The sequence below is a fragment of the Emydura macquarii genome, unplaced genomic scaffold (genome assembly GCF_026122565.2).
Source record: "Emydura macquarii macquarii isolate MOO-44397 ecotype Brisbane River unplaced genomic scaffold, CSIRO-AGI_Emac_v2 contig_3517, whole genome shotgun sequence".
NCBI classification, from domain to species: Eukaryota; Metazoa; Chordata; order Testudines; family Chelidae; genus Emydura; species Emydura macquarii.
The window spans coordinates 1,322,262-1,338,269 of NW_027133654.1; the positions used below are offsets into that span (position 1 = coordinate 1,322,262).

At 37.7% G+C, this 16,008-nt stretch overlaps 1 protein-coding gene across 4 annotated transcripts in view; it reads right to left on the reverse strand.

Annotated features, from left to right (window-relative positions):
* CHRM3 (cholinergic receptor muscarinic 3) overlaps positions 1–16,008 on the reverse strand; it is a 501,690-nt gene that overhangs the window by 1,946 nt on the left and 483,736 nt on the right. The gene's annotated exons all lie outside the window — the stretch shown is intronic.

Consider the following 16,008-nt stretch of genomic DNA (forward strand, 5'->3'; position numbering starts at 1 on the left):
AAAAACAAAATATATCTATCAAACACTAGATGCCAAATACATTTGTGGTGTAACTCATATTGCACCAGGGATTAATTTGAATTATTTTTATTTTTGTGTTCTTTCCTTAAAAAACAGGTTACTGTTAATTAATCACAAACTGCCAAACTAAAACCCAGATGAGCCCTCCCAGATGTGACTGAACCCACAAGAAAATCAAGAGGTTTATCTTTATAATGGATTAAGCCAACACTCTGAACCTCATAACATCATTTCTTTGGGATGTTCAAAATCGAGATCCACATTGGAATCTTGCAACTTGATCACATATCTGTCAATACTGATGTATACCTGTGTTTGTACAGTGCTTAGCACAATGGAGCCTGTGTTGGTTCTACCCCCCTATATAATAAGATTCCAGGATTCTCACTCTGAAGCCTAGTATGTCTGCAGAGTCAGCGTGAAGCAAAGGGAACAGCTACAAGCACAGCTGAGAGTTCTTTATGCTCAGAATATCACCAGGTTGAATCATCGCTTGGTTTTGCTGTCTGTTACCATCCAGTTCTTAAACTCTCAGCCATTTTGACTTTATGAATTACCCCTGTGCAGTGTACAGCTATAAGGCACATATCTGTGCCATGCCAAGATTCCTAGACCATTGTGACATCAGAGGTAATGCAACCAATCACCACCTTTACTCTACAGCTAATTTGCATGCAACAGTTTCATTGGTTGTATGAAGGAGACTAGTAATACAAATAACAAAATCTCACTTTTCATAATTCAAGCTACAGATACACAGGGACAACTTAAAAAAAAAAAGCATAACCAGTATGCCTGCCAAAGGCAGCTATACACACCCACATTTTCATATGCAACTTTGCTGGTTGTGAAAATACTGCAAGTGCCCTTTTACACATGCAGGCACTCATTTTGCATTCACAACTGCACATCTGCACAGTTGAACCAAGGATTATGTGGCTCTAATGGGTTCAGCGAGTGCACTTGACTTTTCAGAGTGACCATTAAATGTTTCATGAAAATGGGAAGGATGGGGAGACTGAGTCATGATAATTAGACCTTTAGCCTTTTCCCAAGTATTGTAGGAACTGACATAAACTCAACATCTCTCTGAAAATGTCGATTTGCAATCACAACATTTTAAAAAGTTCATTGGACTCCTGACCAAGAATTTCACTAGATTAATTGTTGGAAATCAATTTGATCACAAAATAACCTGTCTCTGATAGTACCTCATAAAAGAAGAGGTCTTTGTACTGTAGATCAGTTCAGATCTGATATATTATGGCTTAATATGATAGACTTAAGTAGGTATCAGAGCTATACTTATGCCAAATACTGTGTTATGCCTATATATATCTCTGTTCATGTGTTTTTGTGGATATCACATACCTAGTTCTGGCTATTTGAGTCAGAGATTACCAATAATTTCAACAGTGGACATAAAACAATCGGAGTAATAACTCTCAACACTTTTATGAGAAACAAAAATAAATCTTTGGCAGAAATTAGCGTTCTAACAGCTTATCCAATCTATACATTTGCATCCCATAAATAAAATGGGAACAAAGAGTCATTAGAATCATTCAGTCCAAATACTAAGACAGGACACAATCATCTTAGAGGACTTATCGGATGTTAAAAATGACTTTATTCTTGACCTATAGCTCATATTCTAAATGTAACATTTGAAATCACTATACATACTCCTGTCCAGCAGCACGATAGTGGGTGCTATTGAAAAGGCGAGGTTTATCACCAATTGCCATGTACAGTTATTCCCTAAAGTAAGTACAAATACTGTGGTGTCTCATATAGCATCGAGTACTACATGTACTTACAATAGGGTTATTAGTGAGATCTCCTGTCTCATTGTTTCCTGCTGCTTCCCCAATGTTTGCTTCATCCACCTGCTGTCTATATTCTTACCCTTACAGCGGCACAGCTGCATCAGTATGGCTGTGCTGTTGTAAGAATGCTTGCATGGCCACATTATGTCAGTGGGAGAGAGCTCGCCCGCCAACATAATAAAACCACCTAAAGGAGAGGTGGTAGCTATGCCAGCTGCAGAGCATCTCCTGGTGACATAGCACTGTCCACACAAGCACTTATGCAAGCAAAACTTATATTGCTCATAGGTGTGTTTTTTCACACCCCTGAGTGACAAAAGTTTTGCCAGAATAAGTGCTAGTGTAGACAAGGCCATAGACAGTAAGCACTTCAGGGCAGGACGTGTCTGTTATGTGTTTGTACATTGCCTAACACAATGGGGTTGGGGTCTTTAGGCAGTACCATAATACCAATGATGATGAAAGTGTTAATACAAGACACCTAATGAAGAACAAATTAAGGGTGTGATTTGGCAGGAGGTGAAGTGAAGAGTAAGAAAGAATGGCTCAGGCAAAATGCCTGCAAGCACTGTGCGTGATGAACCAGGGCAAGGGGAAGGAAGGGCACAAGCATTCTTGCCAAGCAGGCTGGAAAGAAATCTTTGTAATCTGTGAGCGAATTTTTATCTCTAAGTCAAAGTGTGGCAGCAGGAAAGCACAGCTGCTTATTGCATAATAAGCAATGATAGTTTATAGTCATCGAGTGTCTTTTATCCTAAAGCACTTCAAAAGCCATGAGACAAATATTTACAGATGCTTAACACTGACAACTCCTACTGCATGCAGTGTAGTTGTACCATGTCGGTTCCTGGATATTAGAGAGAAAGGAGGGTGAGGGAATATCTTTTATTCGACTCACCCACCTAGCGTCTCTAAATTCCTGCTAAAATCGACGAGAGCTGAAAAGCTTTGGAACCCTCTGAAAATCAGACTTTACGTATAGCAGAGTGCTGGAACTAATGATGCTGGGGGCATAGCTGCACCCTCTGGCTTGAAGTGGTTTCTATCATATACAAGGTTTACACTTTTGTTCAATGGCTCTCAGCACCCCCACTATAAAAATTGTTCCAATGACACTGTGTAAGTACATAAATGAAATCAGCTTATGGTATATATTGTATTCAGCTTTGGTGTGTATTTTTTATCTGTAAAGTGGCTCTTGGGGGGATCTTTTTTAATCCTCAGTGAGAAACAGCCACACTTGTCATCAACTAAACTGGATCGATCAAGCAAATCAACAAAGACATTTCTGAAACAATCCTACAATGCAGTTGCCTTGTACAGGAGAAGCTGCAGGACAAATCTACAATATTGTTTACCCCTTTCACGGCCCCCTTTGGATTTAGTACCTCTGATTATGGGGAAGTTGTAAGTCATGCTGTGAAGCATGTAGAATGGTTTTGTGTCTCATCCATTGAACATTGTGGCAGCAGAAGTTGTATAGACTCTCATGCTATAAGACCTGCAGAAATCAAGGAACCAGTCCTGCATGAGGTGGATTTATCCCACTCATTATATATTTGAATTTTTTGCATGAACTACTCTCCAAAGATGTAGAAGAGGGGAGAGCATTCTTTTGGTTTTATTCTCTTCTCATCTATGCCACTTTCACACCAACAAAATTCCATTGCCTTAATTGAAGGAGGTCCTGATTTTCACTAATGCGTGTAAGAGGAGACCTGATGTACCTAAAACCTACTGAATGGAGGCTTATGGAAAGCTCATCTACAATAACATCCTTTTTAGAACTTTCAAGAAGGTCATGGAAGAGGTGATGAAGCTAGCCTCCTGTTCAGCTACATCATTTTATATGTTTGGGTGAAACAAATGTGTGTATGACCCATCTTGACGTGAGTGACAACGTTACTTCTGTGTATTTACATGTCAGTGTACCTTGGACACAATGAAAAAAGAAACCTTCACTTAAAACACATTGTTGGATCAGTGGAAACATCCCTGCTACAGTGTTAAATTTAGGATGCGGACACATCTTTTGTCCATAGTTCTCACATGGGAGAAGGTTAACCAAGAACAGTACAAGAGAGATCTTAAATGAATATACTTACACAAATCACATCTGACATGCAGTTGGCAAGAGAGATCAGAGCTTTGTTTATTGACATTAGAGGATGGAGAGGAAAGACGGGGGAGGAAAACAGTACAAAGGTGACGTCTAACACTTAGTGTAGGTTGTTGGTTGGAAGCTGGAAGCATGAATCCACAATTTTGATTATATTATTAGAAAACCTTTTTAAACACAAAAGTAAGTTAATCTCCCCCAGAATGGACAGGAAGGGGAGAGAAACCAACCACTGAAGGAAATCAAACTCTCAGAGCATAGAGAGAACTTAAAAACAGTATGATCTTCCCTAAGAACTAATAATAAAAATACTTGACATTTGATAGCACTTTGCATTTTCAAAGCACAGCACAAATAACTGGAGTGTCAATTGATGTAGAATTTCATAACGAAGCTACAGAACGAGGGACAAGGAACAAATCTTGTGCATCTCAGTATGTGTGTGAAGTATCATGTTAGGGTAAACCAGTTAATCGTACATCTTATTCCTGTATGTATTGCAAGTTACTGGCCTCTGTGATGAGACTTTTCATCTCATCTCCTACTTCTATACTTAGCCATAGAAAAATTACTTTTATGTAGCATCTTCCACATTACAAAGTATCTCCAAGTAATTTACAATAATGAGTCACTTGAAGTGATTATGCAGGCAAATGGAGTTGCTATTGTGCATTAATCAAGAGTTCATGTTCAATCTTAGACATTCAGATTGATTTCATGGAGGGTTGTGGGTTGGAAGTGGGGGATATAGGCCAGGATACCTGAGTTACCCCTCCTGTTTCAAAAAGTACCATTGGATCTCTAACATCCACGTGACCAGCAGAGAAGCAGGAAGGATCATGGATTAAAGTCTCAGACAGAGAACAAATATGTTTTTAAAATGTTCACAATCCCAAATAATTAATAGAATACATGTGTAGATTTTAAAATGACAAATGAAGTGTATTTGAAAGAGGCAGTGAAAGGGAGGAACTGCAATCCAGCGCTCAGGTTTTTGCATTTCTCCTGCAACAACTGACATCACTTGTAACTAAAGCAGGGCAGGGAGTTGCATTTCTTAAATTACTTCAGAGTGATATCAACAAGCATGCTCTATTGACCATAGAGGAATGCCTCAATCCTACAAAGATTTATGCACATGCTTAACTTTATGCATGGTAAGTAGTTCCAGTGACTTTAATAGGACTAATCATACTACACATAATACATGAAGTTAATCATATGCATACATCTTTGCAGAATTGAGGTACAAGGGACTAAGACAGGGAAATTGTTTCCATAACCAAATATGTTCGTCAATTTCTTTTATGTATTTCCACCACAGCCACAGACCTACTGTGCGATTTGGGTATAATTGTTTTTTGCCACCTCTTCAAAAGTGGACAAGTATATCAAGTGCCTCAGTTTTTTCAGGTATCCGACTTGAAGTACACTGAACGCCCTCAGCTCCTACTGACATCACTGGTCACTTTCAAACTTCATGGCCTCAGTCTTTTCATTTCTTCCATCTATAAAAATGGGACCCTTAATCTTGTCTACTTCACGGGGATATTGTGATGCTTAATTAATGCTTTGAAAACATTTTGGGATCAAGGAATGGGAAGTGCTAAGTATTATTATTATTATTTATTAAGCCTTCTGTAGCAGGGATCAAAGGGGTGACTGAATTCAAATAATTTTGATTTAAAATATATAGTGCCTTCTTCCTTACCACTCTCTCTGCTTAGAACAGCCTTGTAAACAATTTTTTTTGCCAAATATCCTCTCTCTCCTCCTTCAAATCACTGCCCAACCCTCAATTACACCATGAGGCCTACATGCACTCAAATCAAAACACAGCTGCAATGTCCACCACTTGCTTGTGCTTGTACATGCCTTTGGATTTGTACATTCTTTGGAATATAGATGCTATTTCATGCAGTATTGTTACACTTCAGTAACGCACCATGTACTGTATCATTACAGAGTCAACATCTGATAACAATTACCATGCTACACTACCTCAGATACCAGAAGGTTAACTTTTGGCCAATGCTGATTTTTTAATGAGAACATCAGTACATCTACATTGCTCTACAAATAATAACAATGTGTTATATTTCCCTTTAAGGCCAAATACTTATAAACTAACCACGTTCAATTAATTGGCTGAAATTTAGACAGCCAAATTATGTCTTTGGCCCCTAATGTTTTGGCACTACCCTCTAAGAATGACTCAGTTATCTGAGTTGTATAATGTTGCTGCATATCTTTCTGAAATATTTTCTATAAATAATAAATCCAAGTCATAAACCACAATCCTTTTAAGCATATGGATTAAAAAGATATTCATACTTCTTGTATAGAAATATAGTAGTACATCATTTTTTTCCTCCAGATGCTCAGTGACTCATTCACCTCATAATTTTGAGAGCTTCAAAAGAATCCAGTCCTGAAATGATTGAAAATAACCCCAGTGAGAACTTTCAGAAATGAGTTTAGTGATCTGTCAGCGTGGCTTTACACGCTGAGTGGCCCTGAAGTGAACCAGGGAATAATGACTTGAATATCATGAGTAGCAATATGTAATGCTATATGGAATACCGCATGTCACTCCGACGCACAACACAGCACAGCAGCTGAGATGAAAAATTGACACAGTATGAAGCTAAAAGTGAAGGCTTCAAAAACCTAACCTGAGGAAGTTTCCTCCTTTGTCACAATTGTTAACAAACAAATTAGGCTTTCCTAAATCAAGATCACACTCACTATTACCTAATCTAATCCAAGATAGTTTTTGAGGGTAAGGAGTGTATTCTTGTGAAAGCAAAGAACTACATAACTTCTCATACAGTTTACTCTTCACAGAATTTTTCCTATACTTCTGCCTCTGAGACTAAAACACACCATGGAAACCACACACATATTGAAACAAATTACATTGAAAGAATTAAGGACAAATCCTACCAATGTTACTTATCTGAGTAATACTATTTACCTGAATGGAGTAATGGGAGGTGGGTGGACAGACGAAGACCTAGGATTTTACTGTTTAGGGGTGTGTTTTTTCCCTTTTTAATCTGAAACTCTAGGGTGAGTTGAAGGAACAGAAATTGTCATACAATGATGTTTTTCACAGGAAAACCTGAGTGTGTATGACTTTTTAAATTTCACTCTGCAAAATCCATACATTGTTAGAGTGTTGATTTTGTTTTCTTTATTATTATTATTATTTGTATTAGCGTAGTGCATGGGAGCCCTAATCATGGACCAGACAGACCCCACTGTGTTAGGTGCTGTACAAACATTCAATTGATTCTCCATTGAGAGACCATCCAGTTGCACTGCTGTTAATTAAATCACTGGATATTTAAAGAGACTATTTTAAAAGATAGGCTCACATCGGAGATAAAATGCATTTCAACTGTTGGACTTATTAAACTTTACTGTATTACACTCTTAGACAGAAAAGTTAAAAAATGCTCAGCTTTTCTTGGATAGCTCAAATAAATATGCCCAAAATGAATGCCTTGCCTAGACATTTTTTTTTCAGGCTTTCCAAGTGGCTCTCTTCTTTTAACTTATAAAACAAACAATTTTTTGGGTGGATAATAAATAGTATCAAATCAATAATATCTAATTATAACAGAGAAAAAAATGGAGGGTAATTCAAGCCCTTAATTACTTGTGCTGAAAAAAGAAGCTTTATGAGGAAGCTCTCTACTCTTTTAAACTAATCTTTTCATCACTAATATCTTCTTTTCTTTTTTATTTCTTCTTTTAGGTATGTTGCCTTTTCAAATGCTCCATTTTGACCCCTGTGACCTAATACTTTGTACCTGTAATACACTGAAATGAAAATAGCTAGAGCTGGACAGGAAACAGAATTTCCAAATCAAAATGAAAAGTAAAAAATTTCAATTTTTTTCTTAGAACAGAAATTCTGACATTTTAATTTAGAAACATCTAAATGTTTTGTTTCAGTGTGCTGAATCATTTAATTTTGATAATGTTGAAGCACTGTAATAAAATATAAAGTGTTAACATTTTAAAAATACTGTGTATAAGAATATATTAAAATTATGATAATATACAAAAATCTAAACTAAATCAAATGAAACACACCTGAAATTAATTTGAAATGAAACATTTCAGCATTATCAAAATGAAACAAGAATCAAAATTATGTTTTAGCCTTTTTCCACTGAAAATTTAGTTGAAATAGACACATTCCTTCAAAACGTTTTGATTCTGATGACCCTGCATATTCCAAAATAAAACTATTCAATTGAAATTTTTTTTCAGCCAGGTCTAAAAATAGGGCAACCATTGAGTAATATAACCTAATATAAATCTTTTAAAAATGCAATGCAATATCCACTAGGTGGCACGGGAGGCATACAGTAGCAGAAGAGTGGACTCTGCAACAAAAGTGTTAGTAGTCTCTCAGAAAGCTTGTGTGGGGTGATGCTAATGTCATGCACATGGAAATTCTAACTAAGTGATATCTATTCCTGAAGAGTAGCCCTAAGGATAAATACATATAATACAAATATAAAAGTCAAAATCTGAAGTTAAAAAAAAAAAGTATTCATAAGAATCAGAGTAAGAGCCAAAGCACAGACAATCTGGCTAAGGGCTGAGGGCTGGTTTTGCATGGAAGTGTCTTTCCTAAATACCAGTTAGTGGGCTGAAAGAAAATGCTGTAAATTCTTATGGAATTTTGGAACTTGATCAAAATGATCCAATCCAAATTCCCACTTCTTGTAAACAGACTGAGGGAATCCTGAAGTAACTCACAAATCAATGGGATGGGATAGGTATTGTAAACTTTGTAAAATACTAAGCAATTGTTCTAAAAATATAATCCTGTCTATACTATATGTTTTTAGGCTTTTTTCCTCCTAACTGCAAAAGCAGCATAAATGAAAATATCTTCTTGTGGAAACAACGCTGTCAGAGCAACCCTGTTGCTAATGAATGAGTTCTGAATTTATTTTAAGTTGTTCCACATAATGTTTGTTAGGAAAGAAGTCCTCTCACAAGATTTACCATCAGAATTATATTAAGGTTGCCACATATGTGTTTGTCAGAGTCTCTATCTTTTATCTATCTTCTTGGAATCTACCTTGAGAACTGGAAGTTTATAACATTGTATTTTAAAAATCGAAAAATATAATCCTATTTGTTTATATATGAAAGAATTACATATACATATTCACATTCATTTCCTTAGGGCCCCTGGTTTTTTCAGTACACAAGATGGACCTATTATGAGGATGGTGTGAGCGTTAGTGTGTGGGAGGGAAGGGAGGTAAATCCACACACATATTTGTAGAATTTTAAAATCATTGTGTTCAATTAAAAAAAATTTCTTTAGAAGCCATCCATCTATCTAGATATTTATACTTCATTCATCACCAAGCATGTTGATGGTACTGTACAGTTTTCTTTGTTGCTGGGTCTTTCATACATTACCAAAATATCAAAAATAAAAATATGCATGGAGATGTAATTACATTAGCATTCGTTAAGCATAAAGGTTGCCACCTAAATAATGGAGTTTTGCTTCTAAAACAAGAGAATAAATTGGACTAATGCGTATCTGTATTAGCTCTTTCAAGCCTGAAAGCCCTCCATTTTGTAAACCCATTAAAATCTAGGAGAAACAACAAACAAATTAAAATAAAAAGGAAGGAGTTTTAAAAGGTGAATTAGGAAGAAAACCTTCCAGAGAAACAGTGTTTTTGCTGTGATCCTCTTTAGAGAATGAGTGTCAATTCACTGTGTGCAGGAAGGACTCTTCTGCTGTACTATTGGTGCATATTGATTGTAAAATGTATCTTATTGCCCATGGAGGATCATCCAGTGCAACAATGATCCTGCAAGGGTATAGAACTAAGTCAGGGGCATATATGCTACAACTACTCCTTGTTGCTGGCCTAGTTGGTGAAAGGGGGAATGGTTAGTTTCGGGGTGCATGTGTATGTACACAAAGGTCTTGGAAGACTAATGAAATTTCACTATAGGGAAGACAGCAACTGGAGAGGATCCAGATAAAAGAAAAAAAAAAGACGATAAAAGTACTGGAAGGAATGATCTGCAAGAGGTTAAAACAAATGAAGGGGTATAGCTTGGTAAAAAGACGACTAAGGCAATCTGGTAACTTTTTACTGGTATCTGAACAGTCAGCATTGAAAGGAAGAAGAGTATGTGAGAAATCTATTTCTACTGGGACTAAAAGAAGGAATCTTGGATCTAAAAGCAGCAGCAGCAATACCACCTGAACTAAAAGACCAGTTCCATTAACTGAAAGAAGTAATAGCCCTTATCTCCCATTTTCCCCCAGGCTCCAGCTCCCAGAAAGCAAAGTCATTACTAACAGTTAGGGATAGCTAAGAGAAGGAATAGATAGAAGTAGCAGTGGATGAAGACACTGTGAATTCAGAATTAAGCTAGAAAAAGGGTAATTTGAGAATATTCAAGAGCTACTATACCTGTTCAAAGAAAGGGGATGAAGCTGATGTACTAACAGAGCTTTCCTTCCCTTAACATATCTAAGCATGTCTAAACAAATCAAATTATACTACAGAAGGTTTAGTCACCACATGAAGTATTTTACCAAGATTAAATTTCAGAACTATTAAACTGCTAATAAGCATATGCCCCTTTACCAAATAATATACAAATCACTGAATATAGTTAGTAAATATTTTATATTTAGTATCATGTTTATGAAGTCTCACTTTGGTATCAGGCCATCTATATTATATTTATTAATTTGTTTAATGTGCACACAAATGTACTTAATAATTTTCATGTATCCACCATAATTTTGAGCCAAAGATTGCAAATGTCTGTGTGTCTGCATGTAGATATGTAGCTGTACAGAGGTGAGGTTATGAATATTATAATATTCTGCAACACCTAAATGTGCTCGACACCTCACATCTGCCCCTGTGTCAAAGAACGTATGTTTTAGTTTGACAAGACACAGAAAAGAATAGGGAAGAAAGAACAGAGGCAACATCAGTTATATCGTATTTACACAGGACTAGCAAGGACTAGCACACAACATGAGCAGAATTACTTTTATGTATACTATAAATAAAACAAATTAAAGTCTCATTTCTTGTATATCTGACAACAAAAGTGGATCTTAAGCAGGGACCTGAATAAGAAGAGCATAGAGATAAGTGCCACTTTCACAGCTTTCATGTAACCCAACCCACTTGTATTTGAAAAAAATGAAAATACTTCAGGACTCTCTGGATTTATACCTGTGAAACTGGCTCCGGGTGTTCAGTACTTTGACCAGAACGGAGGAAAAAGTCAGGTTCCCAGAGGGACTTAGATTGTGGAGGGAGCTGGGGCTCAGGAATGCAAGCTGAGACTAGGTGGCTTGGATGAACAGTAGAGCCTCTGTATCGTCCATATTTTACTTCCCGGCTTGATGTATCCCTTACTGCTCAGAAAATAAGTCCCTGAACAAAATTAACTAATTAACCAAATATTAGCACCCAAACCCAAACACCACCCATGACCTACATATTCTTTTCTCAGAGCCACTTAGCATCATGATCTGAGGATAAAGGGCAAAAAATGAGGAGGAATGCAGATAAAAAATGACAGCTGCAAGAAAAGAAAACATTATTCATTTAATGCTCTCTCCAAAAGATCTGTTTCCAAGCCCATCCTAACTCAATCAATTGGCATGTGGTGAGAATTGCATATAGATCAGTAGTGGCACATGGATTGCTGCACACATCTGACACGGTGACACTTCTGCTGATATGATCAGCCAACTAATAGATGTCCTTTTGCTAAGGGCAGGTTTGGAGGTGATTATTATCACTTGTTGCATGGACAATGGGAGGAGGCTGGGAAAGGAGAGAGAGTGTATGGTATCTTATGGAACTTATTAATTCAAAACAAAAGTCACTCCATCTGCTTGAGGTGGAACTTGAGCATGCAGGCTCTATGCAGTTGGAATGTAATGGAGATGAACACATGAAATCCATCTCTAACCCTAGCCCAAGAGGTCGGGCTTCTGTGGAGCCCCTACAGGTGCTGTTCCAGCCTTGAAATAGTGGCTGCAGTCCCTCCATGCACAGTTTGCTGGGGTTACTGGATCCATATGAATGTGGATCTGCTGCTCATCCCCTGGCCCACCCTCATTGAGGCCTTTTACAACCAGCCTAGTTGAGGCCAGTATAAGGATCCTTTTATGTGAATAGGGAATGTGAATCTCCACCAGCAGCAGAAACTCTGTCCATATTTTAAGTGGTGCCAAGAATGTTGCTTTAGCCCACTTCCTCACTGGTGAATTTCACCATTGGTCCTTTCTTGGGCTCACACTCTGAGATGCAAAACACAGGGACTGGTATCTAATAAGGGAAGTGTTTCTGATTTATTCTTAATAAAGTGAGGTGCTTAGCACTGTCCATGCAAGGTTCATTGGTTTGTTTCCTAGATGAAGCTTGCTCTGGAGTTGGCTCAGCATAGCTGGAAGGTTGCCTTGATAGGCAACAGTCAACATGAATGGGCTCTTTACATCAAGTCTACAATGCTGTGGCTGTGTGAACAAATTGGCTCCTTAAGAAAATAGATTTCCTTTCATAAAACTGTGCAGTGCTCAGAGATTAATGTCTCAGAAAAACTACAGACATTCCTCTCTCATCCATGACACTTACAAAGTATGGCAACCTGTGGTACAAAGTGGAACAAAATCTATGTTGAGTGAATGCTCAGCAGTTAGTACAGTGGTGATATATGGTAGGGAGTAGCAACCCTTGCTGTATCAACCAAAGTCCTGACTATATCTATGGTGTTTATATACCATGCTTAAAACTGGGACCTGCCCAGCCACATGGCTCAATCCAGCCACTGAGCTGTGCCTGAGATTCAACTGAGTTATAAACACATTAAAGAACCATCCTCTAGCCCAGATCTTTGCAGTTTGAACACAGTTCCTTAACACAGTTATTACAACATAATTTGCTTCTGTCCACACAGGCAAGACCAAACTATGTGGTAACATACTTGGGATTCTACCATATTTGTACACAGTTTTTAGACATGGTAGATACTGTGGCATACATGAGGCCTGGAAATATCAGATGCATGAATTATGTATAGGGTGTAAGTTTGGACGGACCAGGGTAATAATTATGTTAAACTAGCTGGCTTCAGCCTTCTTTTTGCTTGATATGAGCCTACTTCAGCCTACTCTTTGATTGACATGAGCTTACTTCAGACTGCTCTTTGCTTGATCATGCCTTACTGATTTGTCCTTATGTGGACTTGTTTAATAATGGTTATAGTTGCTGTGTAGGATAAAGGTGATGTTTTGTTCATGGAATGTACTGTGCTGAAGGAAAGAAGAGGAAATTAATCAGTACAATAAATACATAAAATGTACTGCCAAAAAGTCCCTGTATCGGGAAAAACAGGAAAGCTCCTACATTGAGTAAGGTGGTCAGAGTGCAATGAAAATAAACCTACTGGAAAAGAGTTGTGATGATATGAAAATAGCATGGACAGCAAAAGTTGTGTAAACTGAAGGTCACTATGGAGACATATGTAATTAAATACATATCAGCTCATGACAATGGTTTTCTTTGATTCTGCCACCATCATAAGGGAAAGTGACAAATGGGGAAGAATCCACAATTCTGAGTCATTAGTAATGTACAATAAGAAACTCAAAGATTCTCATAAAAAAGGGTGTCTGCATAGAGGACTTGGTTTTAATTGTAAAGGCTATTAAAGAGATGGTAACAAAACTCAAAAGTGTATATTAAGCAATCTTTAGTCTCCCATGGGGGATGTTTGGATATTCAGGTCTTGAGTCAAGGAAGAAACTTGGGACATGGCTCAAAAGACTTTGAAATTAATGCTATAAATAACAAGTTCTATAAAAACTCCCATAGAAAGGGATGTTGTATGGAAGAATTATATTTAACGGTCTTGTGTCTGCAGGGTAAGTTAAAAAGGGTTAGGAAATCCTTCAGGCAGTTAAATACACAGGAAAATAAGTTAAAAGGAAAAGTTAGAGAGGGCTGTAGCCCACAGCCATGTGCCAGTCACAGCATTAAAACAACTAAAAAGCACCACTTAGGCAGAATATGCAGCTGGGGGAAGACATAAAGCAGAGTAATATGCCTGATCACTGGAAGTGCAATCAGACCAGATAGAATTTAAGGAACCAATTAAGGGGAGGTAAAGGCACTATTGCCATACTCTCCCCCATCGCCACAACAATCTGCCCATTTAGAAAGATGATGAACCTGATTTGTACACTCTCCTCCCTTGTATTTGACTATTATGCTCATATGTGGCATTATCAGGAAACCAACTCCCTAAAAAGATGTCTGCTAAAATGGCCCCAATTATTATAAAAAAGTATGGCTAAAACTGAGCCAGTGTAAAAATGGCCAACAACTGCAATTTATTGAAAATATAATCACTAACACTACAGCTACCTTGGAATTAACTGGTAAGATAATAAGCCTAGGCACAAAGGAAACAAGACAACAAAACCCTTTTGCTAAAATGCCAGCCACTGATATATAAATATGCTAGAATTGTAAGGGAACAGTTGGCGCCTCATAGGAGAAATCCATTGTGATCCCCCATCCCTCAGGCGAAGGTAAACGTAAACATGTCATTAATTGCTTGTATAGTAACTATGAACTCAAGGCCATGCTTTTGTATCAAATGACGGTTTGAATTAATATGCAAGTGTCTCTGCCCTGAGTGTGTGGTAAACCTCACCCAACAGGCCAGCAGGAGGGGATATGGACAAGATTTCCTGGGTTTCCACACATCAACTATTACTATTTCATCCTGTCTGAAATTTAGGTCCCTTTAATGTGTTAAAGTTGGTCACCGAAAACTGAGACATCCAAATCACTAGCCAATTTTGCTGCTTCTCACCCCACCGCACCAATTTCTTTTCTTTTTGTCTCTCTCTCTTACAGCAGCCCCTCGGCACTTATGAGTGATCTAGGGGTAGGATAAAGAATGGTAGACTTCTCCATATGTCTCCCACACACCCACTCTCAATCCTTCCTCATGCTGTAAAACCACAGTTCCAGTTTTAAAAATATTTTAATTGGTGTATATAATTTGTTTCCTTTTATACTGCATCACAAACTCAACACTCACCTTTCAGTCACAGACAAGCTCAGAAAATGGCTGGGATGTCATGGAGAGAACAGGTAAACAACTGGATTGGCTTCTGAGTCAACTGAAAGTCTTTATTTATTCATGAAAGCTTTTCCTTCTGATGAATCCCCCGTGGCTGGTTCAGAACAGTGAGAGATACGTTATGCAAATACCCTACCACTGGTCAATTAAAGTAACATGGTGGAATTGCTTTGGAAAGAAAGCAATTCTTCAAGAGTGAGATTTTAATTTAAAACATTTCAGCTCATTTATAGTTGTGAGACTGGTGGTGGGTAGTATTGCCATTATCTTTTTAAAAATGTTGGGAAGACTTTCAAAAGCACAAAATACAATTAGTTATCCATTTCCGATTGAAAGCCAGTGGTGCCTAGTCTCCATTTTTAACATTATTTAGACTTCTGGTTGTGAGAAAAGCAGAGCATTTGATCACAGCGGAGCCCTGATTAAACCAATGGCACAGAAGCCAGTGAACAGAGCTGAAAACAGGGGAGTTTAGAGTGGAATTTGTAAAAGGAGTTTGGGGGAGGTAGCATGTGTTGCTCTTTGTGTGGCTGTGGGTGTTTTTTCTTGGCAGAAGCTTGGGATGGAGCTACTGTAAAGTGGGTGCATAACTGGCTGGGAAACCATTCCCAGCAAGTAGTTGTCAAGGATTCACAGTCAAGCTAGAAAGGCATATCAAGTGGGGTCCCACACAGGTCAATCCTGATCTGGTTCTGTTCAATATCTTCCATCAATGATTTAGATAATGGCATAAGGAGTATATTTATAAAGTTTCCAGACGATACCAAGCTGGGAGGGGTTGCAAGTGCTTTGCAGGATAGGATTAAAATTCAAATGATCAAACTGGAGAAATGGTTTGAAGTAAATAGG